Below are 23,297 nucleotides of genomic sequence, written 5' to 3'. Positions count from 1 at the left end.
AACAAAACAAAAAAACAAAAATAGAAAAACTCAGATCAAAAAAGAAATCAATACTAAAGAGAAAATAATCATTAATTATTATTTCTATTAATTAATAGAAATTAATAATGTAAGCATTACATATGGATACATCTAAAGCAATAATCAGAGTAAACATCTTTAAATACTTAAATTATCTTAAATTAATGAACTTTAAAGAATTAAAATAAATTAATTAAATATCCAATCAAGAAAATAGATAAATAACAAGAAAATAAATTTAAGGAGGAGAGCAGTAATGAATATAAATAAAGGGAAAAGCAAATGTAAATTAATTAGGAAAGAGAAAAAAATGATATAACTACTGAATCCAGAAGCTGTATCTGGAAGAATTATATAATAGAAAATTGGTTGCTTCCTGTAAAAACAAACAAACAGAAAGATAGGGAGAGAAAGTACAGATAAACAAAACAGGAAATGAGAATGGGGAAGAAACTACAGTTACAAGAGAAATTTTAAAACATACAATAAATGAATTTTCAACAAATACAAAGTGCATACAAATAAATTTTAAAACACAGGTTAAGATAGTTCTCTGAGAAACAAAAATTATCAAAACTGACCATAGAAGAGAAATAAATCTAAATAATTAAATAACTGTAAAAGAGAAATGTGTCTAAGAGTGACACCAAAAAGTAACAGTTCCCAATCATTTCTCAGAGGAATTCTACCAAACCTATATGGAACAGTTAACTCTAATACTGATTAAACTGTTCCAGAGCAAAGAAAACAAAGGATATTTCCAAATTGTTTTTATAAACTATCATAACATTGTCTCCAAATTCTCACAGCGATGGCATATAGTAATGAAACTATAGACTGATCCCATATTAACTGAAATCCTAATAAAACTTTGCAGTACACTGAAAGAACAAACACCATGAGCAAATAGGATATATTCTAAGGATGCAAGGATGGTTCAATATTAGGGAATTATTAATATAATTTACCATATTAATAAATCAAAAGAGAAAAATTGTATATGACTTCCATAAATTCTGAGAAGATATTTTGATAAATTCAGTATTTATTATGTATTAAAGTTCTTAATGAAATAAGAATATATGGGCCCCTCCTTACATGACAGACTATATTCGCAGTTCAAAAGGCAACACTTTTCTTAATGGGGAAAGACTGGAAGAATTCCCATTGAAGTCAAGAATAAAAGAAGCCAAAAAAATGTCAATAGCCTTCTTATAAACACAATGAATTAGAAAATACACTGGAAGAAAAGTTCCCATCTAAAATGGCACCAAAAATTATCTAGGAGTAACCTTAATAAGAAATGCATAAATTCTACATGCAAAAAAAACTTTAAACCACTACTAAAAAACAGATGGTGAAGCGGTGGTTAAGAATCTGCCTGCCATTGCAGGGGACATGGGTTTGAGCCCTGGTCCGGGAAGATCCCACATGTCACGTAGCAACTAAGCCTGTGCGCCACAACTACTGAGCCTGCGCTCTAGAGCCCGTGAGCCACAACTACTGAGCCCACGTGCCACAACTACTAAAGCCCGTGCGCCTGGAGCCCATGCTCCACAACAAGAGAAGCCACCACAATGAGAAGCCCACACACCGCAACGAAGGGTAGCCCCCACTCACCACAACTAGAGAAAGCCCACGTGCAGCAACGAAGACCTAATGCAGCCAAAAATAAATAAAGATAAATAAATAAATTTTTAAAAATAGATAAATCTCACTACATTTAATTTTTTTCTGTATGACAATACAAGTCAAGAAATTAAAAGACAACAAACTGTATTTGCAGTACACATTTCCTTAGCATATCAGGAGATCTTATAATAAATTAATAAGAAAAAGACCAAACACCTAATTTTTTTTAAGTGGGCAAAGGACATAATAGATAACAGAGAAAAGAAATCAAATGGTTCTTAAACATAAAAACTGCTCCATCTCATACATAAGAGGAGTACAAATTAAAACTAAGTTATATGTCAATTTTATCTCAATAAATCGGGGTGGGGGAACTAAGTTAAACCTATCAGTTTGGCAAAGATCAAAAAGTTTGATAATATTCTGTGAGTGAAGATACAGGAGAAAAGGTACTCTCATTTCTGGTGAAAATAAATTGATATAATAATCACTATGTAAGAGAATACAACAACATTTATCAAAATTAAAAATGCCTATGCCCTTAGAAAAAATATGATTATGTCTTTCGGCCAAGCAATTCCACTTCTAGGAATTTGTCCTGCAGACATACTCACACATAAATTACAAGAATGGTCACTGCAGCACAGCCTGTAACAGCGACAGGCTTGAAAGAGCCAAATGTCCATCAATAGAGAGCTGATTAAACTGTATTATGGTACATTTATTCACTGGAATACTATGTAGCCATTAAGAAGAAGGAGAGGGCCTCCCTGGTGGCGCAAGTGGTTGAGAGTCCGCCTGCCGATGCAGGGGATACGGGTTCGTGCCCCGGTCTGGGAGGATCCCATATGCCGCGGAGTGGCTGGGCCCGTGAGCCATGGCCGCTGAGCCTGCGCGTCCGGAGCCTGCGCGTCCGGAGCCTGTGCTCCGCAACGGGGGAGGCCACAACAGTGAGAGGCCCGCATACCGCAAAAAAAAAAAAAAAAAAAGAAGAAGGAGAAAACTCTTTATCCTCTGACTAGAAATACCTCCAAGATATATTACTACATGGGAAAAAATGCATAACAATAGTCTATAAATTGTATAAAAAGAAAAGAAAAGAAAGTATGTGCATTAATATTTCTGGAATGATATATAAGGATCTGGGAATAGTGAATGATGGGAGGTGGAAAGGGAGAACTGGGTGGTTGAGAATCAGGAACAGGAAGAGGCTTACTTTACTCCTTGGTACCTTTTGACTTTTGAACCAATATATATATGATCTACTTTAAAAGTTAGTTAGCTTGGGACAAAATGAAGAAGCCATGCAAATGAAGGTCTCACTGTAAAGGGAGCTGGGATCCGGCGATGTATGTAACCTGGTTCATATTAAAATATTTTGGCTCACATTAACTTCTTAACATATGCCTACCTGTTTAGGTGGGTTTTTAGTGCCAATTTATAGCATAGTTTGTCTATGAGCCATGTTCTGTTGAGCCACGGCCATTTCAAACAAACATATGTCCAACAAATAGCATATAATGGCTGATAATGGTTTCAGTCTTTCCTCTATTGCAAATTACAAACGTTTTATGAACAAGTCCATGAATGCATGATGAAGTATGACTTTTTAAGTCACTCTGCCATTTTATGGAACGTTAGCATTACAATCACAGTAAATTGGGCCAATGAAGTTTGTCATTTGGAAATCTCCAAACCATCAGCAATTAAAAGATTTTTCCATGAACCCCAAATCAAGTATTCTTTGGGAACTTTAATTTTTCTTAGAGTTCCTTTTGTTTCAGTTTATTCCATGAAAATATGAAAGACTATCAGATGCACAAAACCGAAACAAGAATCCTGTATTGATCTGTGAAATGTTTAACAGCACCCTGAATTTAAAATGCAGCTTCAGTCCAAATAACATGATTTATTAAAGTTCTAAGACTTAACTTCTAGCACATATTTACAATATGAATCTGTCATTACTCAGAGCAATTCTCTTTGATATGTTCTTTAAATCAGCTGCCTTTTATATTTTGATTATAGACTATTTTAATTATGCACTAAAAAAGAACATATCTCCCACTAAGAAAATGAGCACCAGCAACTCCAAAGTAATTTCCCCGGTACAATCTCCATTAAGCCTCTAAATACTTCCTTTACTAATTCAATGAATTAGAACTCTATTGTTTATGAATCACCTTTATGTTTGTAGGCCTATAACCCTTCTTTTATAAAATACAATTGCTATGGAAGGAAACGATATTTATGTCTGATTAGAAATGAAAACACTATTACATAAATCAGTTTGGGCATTTCTTCACGTCTTGAAACATGATCGGCAATTTAGTCTAATTGGTGATCAAGGAAACTATCTTGTGATCAATTAAAGTAATTACCAAATTCCGGCAACACAACCTACCTTAATTTCAGCTAGAGTCTGCACTTCTTCAACTTTAATTAAAAATAATGAAAATTATTAAGCAAAATGCACAGCAAGATCATTGCCAAGCACGCACATGTCACAGGACAGGACCTTCCCTTGGTGTTGGTGACTGATCCATCGCATAAACATTGCTTGGTGCACCAAGGAAAGGCATTCTTTGCCCCCAGAATATGATTACATGTCTCATGATGACTTTCTCTGAAAAACACTCAACTGTTCTAGCCACTGCAAAGGGAACATCAGATCTTAATCTGCAGGCAACAGACGAATATTCTCAACTTACAACACGAGAAATGTGAGGAGCAAATCCAACCAAAGATGTATTGATCATGCTTTTTTTTCTCCAAACTGTCACTGGTATTTTGACACAGTGGTCAATTGCAGAGACTTTAGGGTCAGAGACCTAGGTTCAAGTCCTGGCTCTGCTATTCACAAGCTATGTGACCTCAGAGAAATTACTTAACATTTGAAATGAGTCTCAGTTTCCTCATATGTTTAAAGGGGATAATTCATGTAACAAACTTTACAGTATGACAGGCATTCTATTAGGCACTCAGTTAATGCTAGTGTTTATTATCATCATCAACACTTTAACATTATAGTGTCTATGGCCTGGAAAGGAAGAATTCCTTTCCAAACCTAGTACAAGAACAATAGGAAGGCCAAAGAAATCCACCTTTGCAAGGCTGAGAAAACCAGAAACATATTTAGAGTGGTTTCTCGATGTAACCTCAGAAGAAGATTTCCAGTGGAACTGGCAATCTGTCAGTGAGCTTCTTAGCCAAACAGGTGACTCACATCTCCCTGAGAAGCCAAACTGAAGGCCTTCCCTGCACACCATCCCCTAGGCAGTCCGGTGTGTGTGTGTGTGTCTGGGCAGACAACCCCCGCCGATCCAGGGGCCCTAGGCTACCTGCCTTCTACGTGCTCTACTGCAGAGCCCAACATTTCCAACAACTCAGGCCAAGAATACCCAACTCTGAAGCTAAAACTGGCTTCCCCAGGCACTTGAGACAATGTCCACAAGCTACTGAAAGAGCAGCCCACTCTGCTGGGCCTCAGGCTGAATTAGTGTTCCCTCAGTTGTGGCAATAAGCACACTCACGTCTAAACATTACTTTCAAAAGCTGTACTCACAGAACCATAATATTTTAGAGCCGTTAAAATAAGTTCCTAAGTCACCATTTTTTTTGCAATAATCATAATATCCTAATTAGGCCATTTCGAAAAATAAGGCAGCTCTTTTAGCTAATTACCTGGTACTACCCTCAATGTATACTGTTAAATGAAAAAGCAAGGTGCAAAACAGTTTTCTTTGCAGAATCAGGATTTATAATTACATTAGTAAACTCCTCCTGAATTCCTAAGGAGACTACTGTTTGATAAAGGTCTACTACTATGAATTCACTCTTCTCAAGGCAGCAGTTAAGCAACATAAACACCTGTACACACAATTTTACCTAAGAGTCCTTCGTTTTTGTTCCATTTTCAGTGAAAGTTCTCTAACTAGATAAGTTTCACACAGCTTTCTGTGCCAAAAAGACGTTCTGACCAAGATGACCACAAGCTGAGAATACCTTTTCCCTGAAAAGACACCACTCATTTCCGAATTCCTCTGCACATATATTTAAATTACATTTCCTTATATTATCAGCTACTACTGGGCAGACCAACAGCTAAATCTGATTAGCTCTTTCTAGAATTTCTCACAGTCCTTTAGTTTTGCTCTCTTGGAATCAGCACATTTCACCAGCTTTCTATCCATCCTTTCCCCCTACAGCAGACCAAAACAATGGTTTCAAAATCACCCGAGAGGAATCCACCAGACAAGCCATTAACACCGATTTCCCTAATGTCAAAATAACTTCTGATGCCTCACTGTTCACTGCTGCTATTCATTATTGCCAATCAGCTGCCTCAGAAAAGTCCTGTTGGAGGTTTTCTTTCCTAATCTGCTGATAATCCATATTTATTAGCTTTCAGGAGTCTTAAGGGGGAGAGGTATGGCAAAGACTACCAAGATTTTTTGTTTGTTTTGCTTTAGCAACCCTGTAAGAATTACAATTTATACTCCTTCATACTGTGATCATTATAAGATTTATAAAAATTCATATTTATATAGAAAAATATCCCTAGGCTTCAACTTCATGCATCCAAACCACTACGATATATGGAGTATATGGCCAAATACATTTTTTAAAATGGAATAAAAAAATGGAATAATATGCAAAATGGCAGTCTACTCCCTATCTTTTCTTCTTTATAATCAACTGGTTCCTTTAAAGAGATGCAACTAGTACGTACACTATATAATTCCAGTTTATATCTGACAGGAAACTGCCTTGTCTTATTATATATATAAGGTTGTATATGCACCTAATTTTAAAAAGAGAAAGAGAGAAAAGACAAAATGGTTTCTTTCTGCCCAAACTGGGATGTGTTATATTAAACTGAAAGTCAAGATCCGGTAACAATAACCAAAAGGGTGGAGGAAGAAAACAAGGGCTCAGGGCAAAAAGAACACCCACTCCCCTACCATCTGGGTGTGGGGACACTCAAAAAGCATTTTAAAGAAACAAAGCAGTATCTGATCTGGCTTAATGGTACAGTAAATACATTTTCTACAAGCGGTACACATTTTGTAAAACAGTCTCATTCCACTTCACAAAATATCCGATGGTATAAAAAGGTCTGTACATTGGTGAATTCATACTTATCCTTTGTTTTACTTATTTTTAAACAAGAATCAAGTCTCCTTGTACGAGTTTTTAGGTACACTTTTAGCAACATTTGCCAATATTTTCTGTAGGAAAAATACATCACCCAAATATTCAAGCCCCATCAGACATCCTGATCATTCCACAGAGGACATCCAGTGATAGACGGCTGCAATGCATCACTGGAAGAAAACAGCCTGCCAGACCCGCTTCTCAGAAAACGATGCCAATCCAGAAGAAGCTCGGTGTGGAAACACACCATCCCATAAGTCGTCTGTATTTATTTGTTTCAAAGTGCACACACAGGCTATGAACTTGGAAAGGTCCCTGAACCTGTCAGTCTTCAGACACTGAGCTGAAGCAAACCACAAATATATTCCGAATTTATCCTCAGTCTGTTATGATGAGGCTTAAGGAGAGCTCTCTTCCTACCCTTACTGATTGAAACTAGGTAATTTTTGGTCTTGTGTTCTAAACAGTATTACTAAAGAATTAAAAGAAAAATATCAGGGCTTGAGGCACAAAGAGAGTAAAAAAAGCTTAGCACTTACCCTATTTTTGGTATCAAAAGATCACAAGGTCTGGTGGGGGGTGTCATCGTGTGCTGAAAAGGTCTAATCCCAGCTCTGCCTCATTCTATGGCCTTAAGCAAATCTTAAATCTGTCTCACTTCTCCCAGCCTTTGTAAATCGGAGGCTCTACTACTTAAGTTCACTGTAAGTGTACGGAGGTCTCTTAAGAACACGCAGAGTGCTTTGCACAAAAAATGTGCTACTGTGGAACACTGAAAAGGTTCCAATTTGCTTGAATCCTACACAAAGTAATTTTACTCCATTTTTTTAATCTAGAAAATTTGCTCTGTGTAGCCAAATAAATTTAGATGCATCCTGAATACAAATGAAAAACTCTCTGTTTAAAATTCACAAATAACTCTAATAACTCAGAAGACAGTAATGAATAGAGGAAACATTTAAAAGAATAAATGGTTACTTAAATCAATTCTTTTTGTAATATTCTTACATAAATTACCTTAACTTCAGCTGTTGATCAAGTAGGGTTTTGGGGTTTGGGTTGTTTTTTTGCTTTTTTTAAAATAACTCAGAAAATCCTGAAAGAAAAAAAAACGGTTTCTTTTCCTGGGCGTATGTAAATGGGAAAGTTTTTCTCCTCCTTAGAGCAGGCTCCCATATGGTTCCACCACAGAGCAGTTGCCTTCTCTGTGCAGGTGAGGGCTGACGGGAAGGCAGCACACAGCAAAGCTCCATCTCCGCACCAAGACCTGCACAGCTCACTTACAATCCCATCAGAGGAAAAGAACACAACTAGCTCTAAAACACTAGGACAAAGAAAGCATACAGATCCTGATGGAGTGAGAGTGCTTTGCCATTTGATGCAACTGCTAAAGAGAAATTCTTCCCTTTTGTTTTTATAAGTTTATTATTTCATACCTATGCAAATCATACTTTATATATTAGGCAATAATATTTGAGGAATACTAAAGTCAAATTAAAGGCTTCAATAGCCTTGCCAAAAGCACTGTGATTTTCCTATAAAAAAATTATTCCAATTTGTTGATCTTACATAGGATGAAACATACTGTAACAATCTTCATAATTTATGTCCTGTTGGGACACAATGATTTAAAGTAACATAATACAGAGCCGCATCATGGCTAATCTAAACCACCTGACCAGATAAACACCAGCTTCCCTTCTCTCTTCAGCAAGGGCATTTCTGTTTATTGTCATATCATTTCCTCATTCTAGGAACATGCAGAATAAATGCAGCCAACCTGCATTTCAGTGGGAGGCTGAGCTGGCCTTTCCCATGTCAGGAGGTTTGTGCGCACACAGGTACCAGTACAATGTCAAGGGCTTACAAGACAGAAAACAATCCAAGAATTCCACCCTCAAAATCATTTACAGTGAAGCAAATATGGATTCATCCAGTACAATCTGGACCAGGTGTGGTGTTATAAACCACAATCTTTGGGCTTTTTTTTTTTTTTCTAATGTCACTGAAGAGGTAATTCTTTAAAACAAATTATGGGGCTTACTATGAGCCAAATTTTTATAAATGCTTCAATCATGCCTCTTGCCGTGCTCACAGGCACTCATGATCTGATTAACCAAACTGAAATGCCCAAGTTAACCAACGTATTTTGGGGGTGAGGAATCTTGGTAGAAGGGAAAGACAAAGAACCCATATGGCACTAACCATGGCCATTTCTGGTACACAACTGCACAGGCAAATTTCAAATTGTGAGGTTTCTCCAGGGTCCAAATCCCTTCGCCTTCCTCCCATATGCAAACCTTACTGGGCAGAGGGAGGTTTTCAGGGGGACTTAAGGGAAGGTTTAAAGTTTCACTCGTGAAAGAAAAAGTGCAGGAACACATGTGCATTCAGCAGATAACAATTCACTGAAAATATTTTAAATCAAAACAAAATGCCTGTCTGACCAAATTTTTATAAACTTGGTTGGGGAAGAGGAAAACAAACAATTGTATAGGGTGGTTTCAAATATTGCTTTCTGCTATTACTGAGAATTTTCAAAGCTTTTCACGCTCCATTGGAAACAGCTCTGCTTCACAAGCTGTTCTGGTTGGTCCAGCCAAAGAAACGGTCTGATACACTTTATTACAAGTTTATCGATTTGCTTACCCAGGCAAATATATTTAATTATCTTTGCCCATGAAGACCAGTGTAAAATAGGATTCCTCCACTGAAAGCAATGAGATTACTTAAACACAAGTGGATGAGACAGAACTAGCAGATACTAGGCAACTGCATCCCAACCCCAGCTCCACTGAAGTCCACACTACAACATCCTAACTCAAGTCCACCAGTCCCTGAATGCACAGAAGCTAAGCCAACTTGACTAGCACCATTTTTCAGTCTCACCCATATCTGCAGAGGAAAGGAGACAGCAAGTAGTTACATTTCTATCACAATCTGGAGCTTTTTTGATTTGGGAAATTAAAGGGAAAATACCATTTTGGAATATCCTTTTTCAGGCAATAGACGTAAAATAACTTAGGTCTGAACACTATTGCACATTTATAAAAATTTAAGGTAATAAATTACAAATCTGCAGTATCATGGGTGACATTCCAAGTAAGTGCTATCAACAGTGAATTGTGGTAAAAAGTAGATGTTTTCTGCCCTAAAGTACTCACTACCTGGACTGAGGCCCCACTTGTACTCCATTTTTGCACCTTATGTACACCCTCGCAGATTTCCAGAACCACTTCAATATCAGCTCATGCTGCTCTGAAGTCACAAGGGCTTAGGTCACCATGGGTTTCACTGGCTTCATGCATGGACAGGGGTTCTCTAAGGACAAAGAGCCTTGTCACTGGGCTACTATGTGACTGTCCCCAAGCCCTGACCTTTGCACAACCCTGAACCTTAATTTTTTATTCATCTGTATACCAGAAGGTTATCCCAGCAATTCCATTTTTAGATCTATACCTTAAGGACACTCTCACACCTGTCCACAAGGAAATATAAGGACGCATGTTACAAAACTTACTGTAGTAATGAACATCAGAAAGAACAAATATCCATCAATAGGGAAATAGATCAACTGTGGGTAACTTATTTAATTTTTAAATTGATTTGCAGAGGAAAAGAACATTTTAAAAACACATCTAAAAAAAATAAATTAAAAACTTTAAGGGCTTCCCCGGTGGCGCAGTGGTTGAGAGTCCGCCTGCCGATGCAGGGGACATGGGTTCGTGCCCTGGTCCGGGAAGATCCCACATGCCGCGGAGCGGCTGGGCCCGTGAGCCATGGCCGCTGAGCCTGCGCGTCCGGAGCCTGTGCTCCACAACGGGTGAGGCCACAACAGTGAGAGGCCCGTGTACCGCAAAAAAAAAAAAAAAAAAAAGAAGAAGAAGAAAGACTATCAGTCCAAGAATCCAAAACTTGGGTTCTAGACCCAGACCTTGAGCAAGCTACATGTCTTGGCTAGGTTGAGATTCCCATCTGGACATAGGGAGATGATGTGTACCAAATGCACAGCACAATGCCCTCACACACACAGTAAAGTTCAATGAAAAAGAATATTAGCTAATAAGAATAGCAGCAGCATACAATGGAATAACTACACAGCCATAAAAATAATGAAATAATGCCATGTGCAGCAACAACACGGATGGACCTAGAGATTATCATACTAAGTGAAGTAAGTCAGAAAGAGAAAAACAAATACCATATGCTATCACTTATATGTGGAATCTAAAATATGACACAAATAATAATAAAATAAAATATGTCACAAAGGAACTTATCTACGAAATAGAAACGGAGTCACAGACATAAAGAACAGACTTGTGCTCGCCAAGGAGGAAGGGGGGTGGCGGAAGGATGGAATGGGAGTTTGGAGTGAGCAGATGCAAACTATTATATAGAGAATAGATACACAACAAGGTCCTACTGTATAGCACAGGGAACTATATCCAATATCCTGTGATAAACCATAATGGAAAAAAATATGAAAAAGAGTACACATATATGTATAACTGAATCACTTTGCTGTATAGACAAAATTAACACAACAATGTAAACAACTATACTTCAATAAATTTTTAAATGATAACAATAATAATAGCATCACCTAATAGACACAAGAAACAATTTACCTCTGATTACTTCCTGATTATTTCAGCATTAACCATAAATTGTTTTATCATTTACTTGGATACACCTGAGTAGACTCTTTTCTGATTAAGTAGCACCCTCTGAACATAATTAATTCTTGCTGACTATGTATGGACCATAGTCTATCTCAGGTGCTGAAATAACACTGATTCTCACTGTTCCATTCTGGATAAAGAAGGAAAGGGGAAAACCCAAAGGGCATTTAAAAAAACAACCACTCCCAGCCAGGCATTCACACAACCCCGCAAACAGGCTGACCCTTCCTGTTTTGCAGAGGAGAGAACTGAGGCTCCAAGAGGAGTCAACCCCCTAACAAAAAGTGAGGCTGGGATTCGAATTCAAGTACGCCCAACTCCAAAGCCTCCGTGTGGGTTCAGGACAAATCAGATTATACTTTTTCCATTTCTTCCTTTTACCTAAAAGCTAATTATAGCAAAACTAAGTTTCCTGTAATTTTTATTCTAAAAACTTAATTACAAGAGAAAAATAAAGCATTATAGAAGGTTTAGAGAAAGAAGTAAAAAACTATTATATATTTTGTTTTAATTTTTTCCCTGTGCCCTTTTCCCTACAACTGTCATGATAATATTCTTTTACTGTGGATCCTTAACTGTCTTATTACATTAAAACATCCTACCCATTTTCCATGTGGCTCCATGGTCTTCTTTACTTATTTTTCGAAGCTGCATAGAATGGATAACTTTCTCTTATAGAAACTATTTCACGTAAATAGTTCAATCATGTAGTAGAGAGACATGTATACAAATATGTCTTTTTAAGCCAAGCCTTCTGAACACAGATTCTTTTTTTTTTTTTTTTTTTTTTTTTTGCCGTATGCGGGCCTCTCACTGCCGCGGCCCCTCCCGCCGCGGAGCACAGGCTCCGGAAGCGCAGGCCCAGCGGCCATGGCTCACGGGCCCAGCCGCTCCGCGGCACGTGGGATCCTCCCGGACCAGGGCACGAACCCGTGTCCCCCGCATTGGCAGGCAGACTCCCAACCACTGCGCCACCAGGGAAGCCCCAGATTCTTTTTTTTAACTGAAGTAGTTTATTTGTTTCACGTGTACAGCAGACTCAGTTGTGTGTATATATATATTCTTTTTCAGATTCTTTTCCATTATAGGTTATTACAAGATACTGAAAAGATTCTTTGAATTCTCTACCAATGCACATTGTGGAATTTCAGAGGTAAAACTGAGGAACAACTGTATAGCTGGGGGTTTATGGAACCAATGAGAAGCCTTTTTTTAAATCCTTTTTTTCAAAGTCCAGTGAGAACATTAGACTGCATAATAAAGTCTTCTTTAACTGAGCGCTTATTAAAGCAACCGATTAGTTCAGGTATTAACTGTCTGCTGTGCCAAAACCATGACAGCTGAAACTGTTAGAACAAATATTCCACCCACCAAACTGGAAACGGCAGGGTCATCAAATCCTCCAGTGTGCAGGCAGTGTGCCCTGTGGAAAGATCCCCAGAGTAGCCTTCTCTGGGACCTGAGTTCTTATCCTCAAATATTTCTCCCAGCCACATGTGACTGTGGGCACACCACCCAACTTCCTTTTTTTCCTTTTTTTGGCTACGCCACGCGGCTTATAAGATCCTAGTTCCCCAACCAGGGATCGAACCCAGGCCCTCGGCAGTGAGAGCGCGGAGCACTACCTGCTGGACTACCTGCTGGTGGGAAATTCCCGCCACCCAACTTTCACACTGAGCTCCCCAATTTGCCCAGGAGAGGACTACTCACTGAGGGGCAGAGAGAAGGCCCAGGAGTCAGGATACAAAAGAGCTCTGTTTTCATCTTTAGTGCTTAGAGAACAGAGTACTGCTCTGAAATGATCTGCATCTTAAGTTTTCAAAATTATGATATTGGTAGAGTTTCATAATGAAGTCATAGTCTCCATTACCCTCTTGGTTTGCCTAATCTCCCTCAAGCACCCAGTGAAAACTTGGGGCTATGCCTACCCTGGTTTCTGAGATGTATTCTTCATGGAAACCTTGAGAGTTACGGCCAGTTGCAAATCCCGGGTTATAATAAAACAAAAAATATGCTGATCTGTAAATATGGGGAGTGGGCATGAGGTCAGAAATAAATTGGGGGTGGTTCTGAAAGAAATGCACAATCCAGAGAGCCATGTTTCTCGAGACCAACAGGGTCGGAACTGGCAGGGACTGTAGCCCAAATCCCCAAGGCTCAGAAAAGCATGCCTTACAATTTTTAGTTTGAATTTGTTTTCTTTACAAAAAAAAAGGTGTGCTGCTTTAACTTTAAATCTCTCTGGACTCATTCAGTATGATATGGAAAAGTGCCTGAAAAGTCCTGTGATACAGAAAGACCCAGAAGGGAAAGTGAGAACTCCCACCTTGGATAGTTACTCCTCTCTCTCAGCCCTGGCCTCAGGGGGTAGACCAGTGATGGCAGGGCTCCTCCCACTGTGTGACCTGATGACCAGCATAAGGAGATAAGTGCTGTGTTCTCTGGTGATTAAAAAAAAAACAAAAAAGATTCTTCTCATTGCACGGACTGGGGTTTTCCTAAGCCGGCAACCATATTGTTTAGGAAGTGAGAGTCTGTTTCTTCATGGTAGTTAGGAAAGAACCTAGAGTTCTCTGTCTGGCATAAATGACCTATTTGGGACCTCAGAAGTGTTTTTACAAGCTCCAGTAGAACTTTAAGGTAGTTAAGTGTCCAATTTATCTTTCAGTTTCATATATTGTGAGAGCAGACCCCAAGTCACAAATGTCTGCCTCAGCCTTTCACAGAGAGCACTTTTGAACCACCTTATGTGTTTTTCTTATGTGTTTGTCTCCTTCTTTAGATGCAACAGAGGTTTTAGGCCTAGAGATTGTGTCTTCACATGATAGATGCTGCACAGGATTTAAGTGGTCTCTGCGTTTTGGCATAGACTGGGGCACTCTGCATCACCCTTTCTCCTGACTGCCTCAGATTTTGGAAAAAACCCCGTCAAAAATGATGAAGGTTCCTATGACCCAGAAGATACCCCTTACATATTACACACAGGCATTAACAGGTTGGGGATACAAGGTTCTAAAAATTCCAGAATCTCTAAAAACAAACAGAAACAAAATCCAAAACCTGAATATAAGAAAATCATGACTACATTAATATAAGCATGTAATAAAGTTAGAAATTCTATCTGGCCACCTTCTTATTGTGTACCACTTTCTAAGAAGGCAGGGCCATACTGAATAATGACAACTAAAAGACACACATATGCCTTTTAAAGAAGGTTCAAGGTTGGTGTTTTCTCTCAAAATTCAATACTATTCAGTATTTTCTTCCAATATATTTCCTTTAAACATCAAATATGGTCAGGTATTTTCCAAATAGGATTTTTTTAAAGACTAAAAGCATACTTATAATAATGGATTTAAGAAAAATCTGCTCACAAATCCGACAATAGAGAAAATGAAGGTTAAATTATTATAGCCAGCATTTATATCATTCCATTTAAATAAAGTTTTTTGATTTTAGAAGTAGAGGTAGGATCTATTTTATTTTAAAAATTTCAAAAATTAATGCTAAATAAAGAGATTTTTTTTTTTGGTGCAACACCTTTCTTTTGCCACTTATAATTTTATGAGTTAGTAATAAATGACTTTGGTTACATCAAAACAAATGGGAAATGCTTTGGGTTGTGATGTAATTTTTTAAAAGCTCGTAATAAGTTCCTTTACAGCACTCTAAATATATATTTTTTAAAGTAATTAAAATTTCCAAACATAATGTTTGAATTTCAGACAGAATTCAAGCATTCCTAACTTGACCACCTCCTAACTCTATTTCTTCCCCCGCTCCGCCCCACACTGCCTCAGCTCAGCACCACTTCCCAGTCTCCACTCTCACACAGAAGTAAGTCAAAGGTTAATTTCCATTCTAAGTCAAACTCTAATCCAAACTCTAATCCTGTGCTCCCAAAGTACCCCACCCAACACACAAAACTACCATGCAGTCTTCTCCAAAGTGGGAAGTTCGTAAAAGGGTGACAACACTCGACAAATAGTGAAAATCAGCTATAAAACTCAAAAATTCCACTGATACCCACACCATACTATAGACATAAAATGGTTAGTCAGCAAAAACACTACTTCAGCATATCTCTACTGCCATTTCTTAGTGAGAAAATGACTTTTAAAAGCCAGTCAAAGAACCATGAGAGGTAAGGCTAACAGAGCCACTGCTGGTTTCACTTCTGGCACCCAGAGTCTATGGTAGCAGTGATGGATTCCGAAACATGCACGACAATCAACACTGAAAGATAACAACATCGTAGGCATGAAGACTCCAGGAACTGCAGACCAGAATCAAAACCTCGAACCCCACACTCACAGAGCTAAAACGTTTCCTCATGTGAGGAAGAGAACTACCACTAACAATTTTTGGAAATAATATTTGAATCTTGGCTCAACTGGATAATTTTGTTCTGCACCAAAACCAATTCCATTCAAATTCCCAAAGCCTATGAGCAGATTCGTACTAATTTCAAGACATAGTTTCCTTCCAAACCCAATGAAATGAAAGGCAGAAACCAGCAAACTAAAAAAAAAAAAAAAAAAATTAAATAACATATATAAGATGGCTTGCCATTTTATGAAAAACAAATGAAGAATTACACTCACATCACACTGATAAACTGAGAGGCTGCCAGTGGTTTTCAGGGCAGATGTAACATTTTAACAAATGTGATTGTTTGTGAACGAAATAATTCTGATCAAAAACTTAATTGCAGCCAAAGTGAGCCCTGGGCTGTGTCACCATAATCCATTTTGACAGGAAGCAGTGAGTGGAGATTCCTACTGTGAACGAAGCACATGTGAAAGGTCAGCTTTGGCCTGGAACTTCAAAACCGTTAACGTGTAAAACAGTGTGCATTAGAGCCCGGAACGACTAACCACTGGATTAGCGGATGTCCGCTGTGTGGGTCTGATGTGCTTTTGGCAGGTAATGGTTAATTTGTAAATAGGCAATGTATTGTAACTTTCTTCCTTGCCTCTTCCCAACATTTACCAGCAGAACCCATTCTTAATTAGAGTTCCAGAATATTACAATGTTAGATTTATAACACGGCCTCATTATAAGAAAGTCCTTGTTTTTGAAATGGAACTTTAATAATTTAGTGCAGGAAAAGTTACATGTATTTTAAAAATGTTTGTTGATATAATGAATGAAAAAATTTTTCATGTAAAATGAATACATTTGTTCACCAATAGCAACTGTATTATAAAAGCCAAAATTTGCCAAATGAGAATTTCATTAGAAGAAATGTATAATTTACTCATGTATTATAATATGAAAAACTAATTACACAATACTATTTTGCATGGCTTAAAACAAAATTCTAAATAAAAATGCAGTTAATACCAGCTTTCATTTTCAATGAAACTTATGAAAGAACCAAGCTAAATATTGCCTTATAAGCAAATGCATGCAAAAGTGCTTTATACAAATTTAGTGCTATAAAATTGGTTCATTTGGCTTTAAATAAGTCATTTCTCCCATATCTAAACCCCTTGAGGTAATATGGCATTAATGAGTGATAAAAGCTGGCACTGTGCACTTCCATGATTATTTCAAGATTTAACTCATTTCTGAGTTGAGGGGAAGTAATACTTCTCTCTGAAAATAAGCAGATCTTCTACAATAAGTTTTACTTCTATTCTCAAAATCAGCCTTCTAAGGTTGTACCTCTGGCCACTGGACAGATGTAACTCCTGGGCCCTTTGTAGACTAAATACAGAAATCTTGAAGGTGGCTACATGGCAAGGGTAGCCTCATTGCCAGCAATCTCATGATTCTATCCCCTTCAGAATGTCCACTGACACCTTTAGAAACAAAATCACACATGTGCTACTAACTGCAATGGAAGGCTGAGGAGAAAAAAAAAATCAAGGTCGGCAAAACAAGTTACCAATTTCTTATGTTGCTGCTTTCCATACAGGATCTGAAAACAAAACTTTCAGCATATTTGGAAGATTCAGAATCTCCCTAACAGTCTGCTTCTGAAAGTATGGAATGTACACATTTATCAACCACCTTCCTGGTCTCTAAGCCCTAGGACACAGCCCCTGACCTTCAAGGAGCTTACAGCGCAGTAGGAGAGGGCAGATAATCAGCCATGAAGACCTGGCAAGAAGTAAAGGAGGTAGAGAGGAAGCAAGCAAGAGAGGCTGTGTGAGCAAGTGGTGCTGGGCATATCCATTTTATATTTTCACCCCTCTTCTCCACAGATGCAGTAGCAATCCAGATTCACTAGTAGAGCACCTAATTTCCCATAGGAGCTAAATTTTTCCTAGGTACACGAAAAAAGAAGAGATGTGTAATTCACCAAAAAAATATTTTAGAAGGTTCCAAATTGGTCAGTAAGGTATTTTCTTATACTGTTAAGTGATTGATTACAAATGGTAACACTAAGTGTATATAATTTTAGCTTCACTCCTAATCGTTTTTTCCATCACCACAACCTTTTCAGCATAATAATTCTTGGCCACCATTCCACTTCCTTCGTGAGGCTCAGGCTCAAAGAAGCTTACGAACTTCCCTCCAGAAAGATTACCGACAGAGTGGGAAGTGCCCCACACTGAGTTCCAACTTAAAATGGGCATGCCCACTCAGGGTTAGGGACCCTGTGCTGAGGTGCATGTGCCCCACCCTCAGTGCCAACACTTAGGATTCTCTCACTCAGGAGCAAGATTATTGCTAAGGCAATTACAACTACTGATCACTAAAGAGATGCTGCTATTTCTTAATTGGTTTATATTTGTTTACATGTCTTAAAAACAGATGTCCAGAAGGTTGAACTTATACTTTAATTCAGTTCTGGACTGTGAGCTAAGTTTTCACAAATACAAAGAAATATGTTGTTACCGGTTTCTTTTTAAGGACCCATGTTCAAATGGGAGGACAGTGAAGAAATTCATCATTGAATTCTTATTTGTAGGAGCAGATTCTCTGTAACCTGTAAATTATTTTGATTTACGGTGAATCATTATTGTATTCATAAATGCTGAAGAGTTGGTGAACAACATGATATAATGACACCCCAAAATAATTTTATAACTGCAGGTGTGCAAATCATAACATGTGGGAGATGACTCAAAGGATAATGGGGAATAAAACAGTTTAGGAAGGGTCACATAAAGAAGGGAAAGGAGCAAGGGCACGTACCGCAACTTTCCAAGATGTCTTTAAAACCAAACTACTCGTTTAGAGGCAGAGGCAGTGGAGCAGTCAGGCATGGGCAGCAGAGTCAACAGTTACATTTAAACAAGCAAAGGCAAAATGCTCCATAATTTACAACAACCCAATCACACTGCTCATTCTTTTGAGGTTAAATGCTACTGACATAAGCTACACCTGAGTCCAATCAGTGCCGAGACGTTGAGAAGATTCACACAAAAGGACTAAATTTGTCACAAATGGGTTGGTTTCTGATCTTAATGTAGCCAAGTTGCTTTACTCTGACCTCTATTGAACAAATCAACTTAATGGGCACTAGGAGTGCTATAAAACTTAACAATGGAGTGATTTTTAACTTTTAAAATATAGTTATGAAGCAAAATGTTGGATAGCTTCTACAATACTGGAAATCAAATTAAATCTAGATGTTTTTTAACAGTCTTGACAGATATAATCCTAGTTACCATGTAAATTTATGGTAAGCTGCTGTGATATTAGCCACAGGTGCTACTTTTAATATATGAGCCGCATCTGGCTGGGAATAGAATTTCTCAGAGGACTGAAAATGACCTCACTATCAGACAATGGAAGGGAAAAATCAAGACCACTGTGGCATATAAAAAGCTGAAGATGTGGTCCACAACTAAATATTTCACATAAAATTCATTTTAACTCTGCAGTTGTAGGTTTAAGGATATTATGCTTTCAATATTTAAGAGGCGTAGATATACTCCAACCAAACAGCCAAAAGATTAAGAATGTAAGTCAGTTATGAATACCCTAGCTACGTATATAATACTAGTTTTCCATCCTTTGATCAATGTCGGGAAAAATGATGCACTAAGACTTGAAAAGAAAATTCTTTCATGGTTCCCAAGCACAAAACATGATTAGGTACCACCAAGCATACCAAACTAAGATGTAACAATTACTGATCTCTAAGCAGCAACTCTCCAGCACCAGGCCAACATCACTGGTTGGGTTTTTAAAATTCTTTGGAGCCATTCATCAAGCCCAAGAAAACATTCTCATCAGGTGAAATTTTTAAAAAATCATTACAAGTAATCACCATTCTAAGTCTGAGAACCAGCAATATCACCACAGACAAATACAAAGAGAAAACACAAGTTTCTCTTACCTACCCAATTCAAAAATAAAAAGAAGAATATGTATAAAATATACAATTGTTTCCTTTTAAGAAACCCTTTCGGAACAACTCAAAACCCATCATTTGCTAGAGAACTGGCAAGTGTGGAAATGTGATAGAGGATTTACAAAGGTTGAATTTCCTATGAAGTAACTCTTCCCAAATTAAAAAAGCCTTCGTTATCTGAAAAAAATCTCTAAAAGAGAAATATTTCTATGAAAATATTCCCTACACCATTGCCCTAAGCTATGAGAACGGTAGCTACAAAGCCCTAAACATAACATTTTCCTTCTGACCTTCTCAAGTAACTTGAAGGGCTTGATTTTTTAGCTTTCACAGATCAATTCAATCTAGATGATGATTTCTATTTACTTTAACAAGTAACTGGATCTATGCCTGAGCTCAATGGGCATCAAGATCCTGAGTGTCTTTAGCAAGAAGAACCTGGTATGATTCCCTGATACTTTTGTGATCAATGGACAGCATTTATATGGAGGATTTAGAAAAGGTAGGCTCACAAAGTCTCATCTGTGGTTAGTTATGATAGAAAGGCACTGGTTAAATTAAATATGGCCTTACCTTTCAGCAGAATACTCTATATATCCCACCATTAAAAATCATGAAGTAAAATACTTTACTGACTGGGAAAAATGGTCACCATACATAAGTGAGAAAAAGCAACTGAGCAAAAAAGCATCTACAATATGACTCCAAATATATATACAAACATACGTACATACATACATACTCACAAAATACACATTCACACATACTGCTTTTTAAGTGGGCAGAAGGTATATTTTTCTTCTTTGTACTTTTCTGTGTCTTCCTAATTATAAAACACACTATGAAGTCAGGAAAAAAACTGTATCTATTAACAAGCTAAACAGACCACACAAATGAAACAGGGTGCTATCATTCCCGTAAGAGAGAGAGGCCAGGCTGATCTCTGTGGGGTATGAGTAATCCATAAACTTTAAGCCCTTCTATTTAAAGCTTGCAGTTTTAAACAAATAGGAAGATGGAAGAGACTCATTCTCAAGCTTACATAACAGAATCACAGTTTAAGACATTTAGAATTACAATGGCCCTCTCTCTCATCTACACACCTGTATCCGCAACTGTATGGTCAGTGGCTCAGAAAGCTGGGGTCTCTCAGTGCAGAAGTTTATCTTCTCTACACTGAGTTCTAATTTGCCAAGTTAAGTTTTTAGCTGCTCTTTGCAGACCTTCTATCTGGAAGAGACTTCCCCCTCCAGGTAGAAGTTGACCTCCAATCTGTAACTGACTTAGGACAAATAACTGACCAATCAAGTATTATAAACTAATGCTTTCAGCGCAGGGCATGGGAACCATGTAGCAATTTACAGGTCAAATTCCTATCAGTAGCTGGCTATCCTTTTCTTCAAAATATGCAAAGAACACATTGCTTCTTTTAAGCCCTCCAAAATAAACACTGTTTCCTAAATAGAACAAAGAAACAGACTCAATTTTGAACAGCAGAGTTGTTCATTCAAAGGTCTAGGACATTCCTAAATAGAACAGCAATCCATATCCTGAATTACCCCACAACCCTTCAAAATATAGACTTGGGTCAGAGAAGAGCTGTGGCCTCAGAATAAGTGGGAAGCCTGGCCTTGGAAGGACGGCACCTCACTGCTTCATCTGTACGTTTGAGCAGGTTCCTTCTTACCATTAGTAACCTGGGCTTCCTAATACCCAACCCTGCAAGGCTGAGGGAAAGCTTCAATGAAACCACCTACATTATTTCCCAGGTCACCCAACAATAAGCTACGAACGCCTGGAAAACACTCAATAGTTCATAAAATACTTCGTGACTCTCCAAACTGTCAGAAAGAAAACTGACTTGGCTGCATTTCTGGTAAATAATGCAACATTAAAGAGTTACCTGTATTACAGGTATGACCTTAAAAACCTGTATTACAGAGTGACCTTAAAGCAACATTTTTTTTTTTTTTTTTTTTTTTTTTTTTTTTTTTGCGGTACTAGGGCCTCTCACTGTTGTGGCCTCTCCCGTTGTGGAGCACAGGCTCCGGATGCGCAGGCTCAGTGGCCATGGCTCATGGGCCCAGCCGCTCCGCGGCATGTGGGATCTTCCCAGAACGGGGCATGAACCCGTGTCCCCTGCATCGGCAGGCGGACTCCCAACCACTGCGCCACCAGGGAAGCCCAAGGCAACATTTTTACAACAAAAACTTTTAAAATAATTCCTAAAAAAATGTATCAAATAAACTTTTAAAACTTTTCTATCTGGAATGCCACCAAGTTATGATTTTTTAAAAAAAAAGAAAGAAAAGAAAAGAAAAAGAAAAGAAAATCAGCCAAGAGGGCTGGACCAGTGGTCACAGAAAAGGAAAGGAATCTGACATTAAAAGAACTGTCGTGGGCCTCCCTGGTGGCGCAAGTGGTTGAGAGTCCGCCTGCCGATGCAGGGGATACGGGTTCGTGCCCCGGTCTGGGAGGATCCCATATGCCGCGGAGCGGCTGGGCCCGTGAGCCATGGCTGCTGAGCCTGAGCGTCCGGAGCCTGCGCGTCCGGAGCCTGTGCTCCGCAACGGGGGAGGCCACAACAGTGAGAGGCCCGCATACCGCAAAAAAAAAAAAAAAAAAAAAAAAAAAAAGAACTGTCGTGAAACGAAAATGAGTGCCTAATGGATAACAGGTAGAAAGCCTGTGCAGAGTCCTGGCAGAACCTGCCGTGGTCCCTCAGGACACCAAGATTTACAAAAGACTGGGTGTGGGTGGCTGAAGCCGGGAGCCACAATATCGAGTAAGTGCCAACCTCAGTCTCTCCTTGTTGGAGGTGATTTACTAGAGATGCCACAAGTGGCCCATTTCTTTCTCCGACATTCCAAAACTGCCTGCAGAACAGAGGCACGATCAATGCTGTTCTTCTGGGAAGGGTGCCACGGCCCTAAAGACCAACCCATCATACATAACAACTTAGCAGCCAAGTAAGTTGGTCACTGTTAGGAAACATCTGTGTTTAGGAGTAAGGAAACGAGAGAGAGAAGTCCCTGGTGAGAAAGGGTTTTAGGTAGTAACCTGTAGGAGACAAAAGCACTATGTTCCCCTGGGGCTAAGGGCACTGACTAGGATCACCTATGTGAGCCCAATCAAGAGGCTTCGTGTATTCCAAATACCTAGGTAACACTGGGAGGGCACTGTGGGAGAGGTACACAAGCACAACCCAAGTCTTCACCCTCAAGGTACTTATATGTTAGATGCAGAGAGACAAAAGTGGTCACATTCCTCTGTTGCATGATTTAACCTGCACTTACTCACATCCTAATTCCACTACTGGTTCACTGTCAACTTCACCACAGGGCCTCAATAGCCTCATCCATCCTAGTGCTAATGTTCACAGGTTTAATATCAAAACAAGGCTGAAAGAAAACCACTAACAAATAGGATAATGCAAGGGCTGAATTACAAACAGAAAGAACAGACAAGAGGCTAATGTCTGGGGCTAC

The 23,297-nt window shown here is 38.6% G+C and overlaps 1 protein-coding gene across 4 annotated transcripts in view; it reads right to left on the bottom strand.

Annotated features, from left to right (window-relative positions):
- PCBD2 (pterin-4 alpha-carbinolamine dehydratase 2) overlaps positions 1–23,297 on the bottom strand; it is a 49,366-nt gene that overhangs the window by 7,983 nt on the left and 18,086 nt on the right. Inside the window, exon 1 of one of the 4 annotated variants that reach the window (XM_060091951.1) lies at positions 1,642–1,669. The exons of the other annotated variants lie outside the window; for them this stretch is intronic. The gene's annotated coding sequence lies outside the window, so the exon portion shown is untranslated. Of the gene's footprint in view, positions 1–1,641; positions 1,670–23,297 lie in introns of those variants that run through there. 4 annotated transcript variants of the gene reach the window in all.

This window comes from Mesoplodon densirostris, chromosome 3 (assembly GCF_025265405.1).
Source record: "Mesoplodon densirostris isolate mMesDen1 chromosome 3, mMesDen1 primary haplotype, whole genome shotgun sequence".
Lineage (NCBI taxonomy): Eukaryota > Metazoa > Chordata > Mammalia > Artiodactyla > Ziphiidae > Mesoplodon > Mesoplodon densirostris.
The sequence above is the reverse complement of the archived record's forward strand: the minus strand, read 5'-3'. Positions and strand labels throughout refer to the sequence as shown.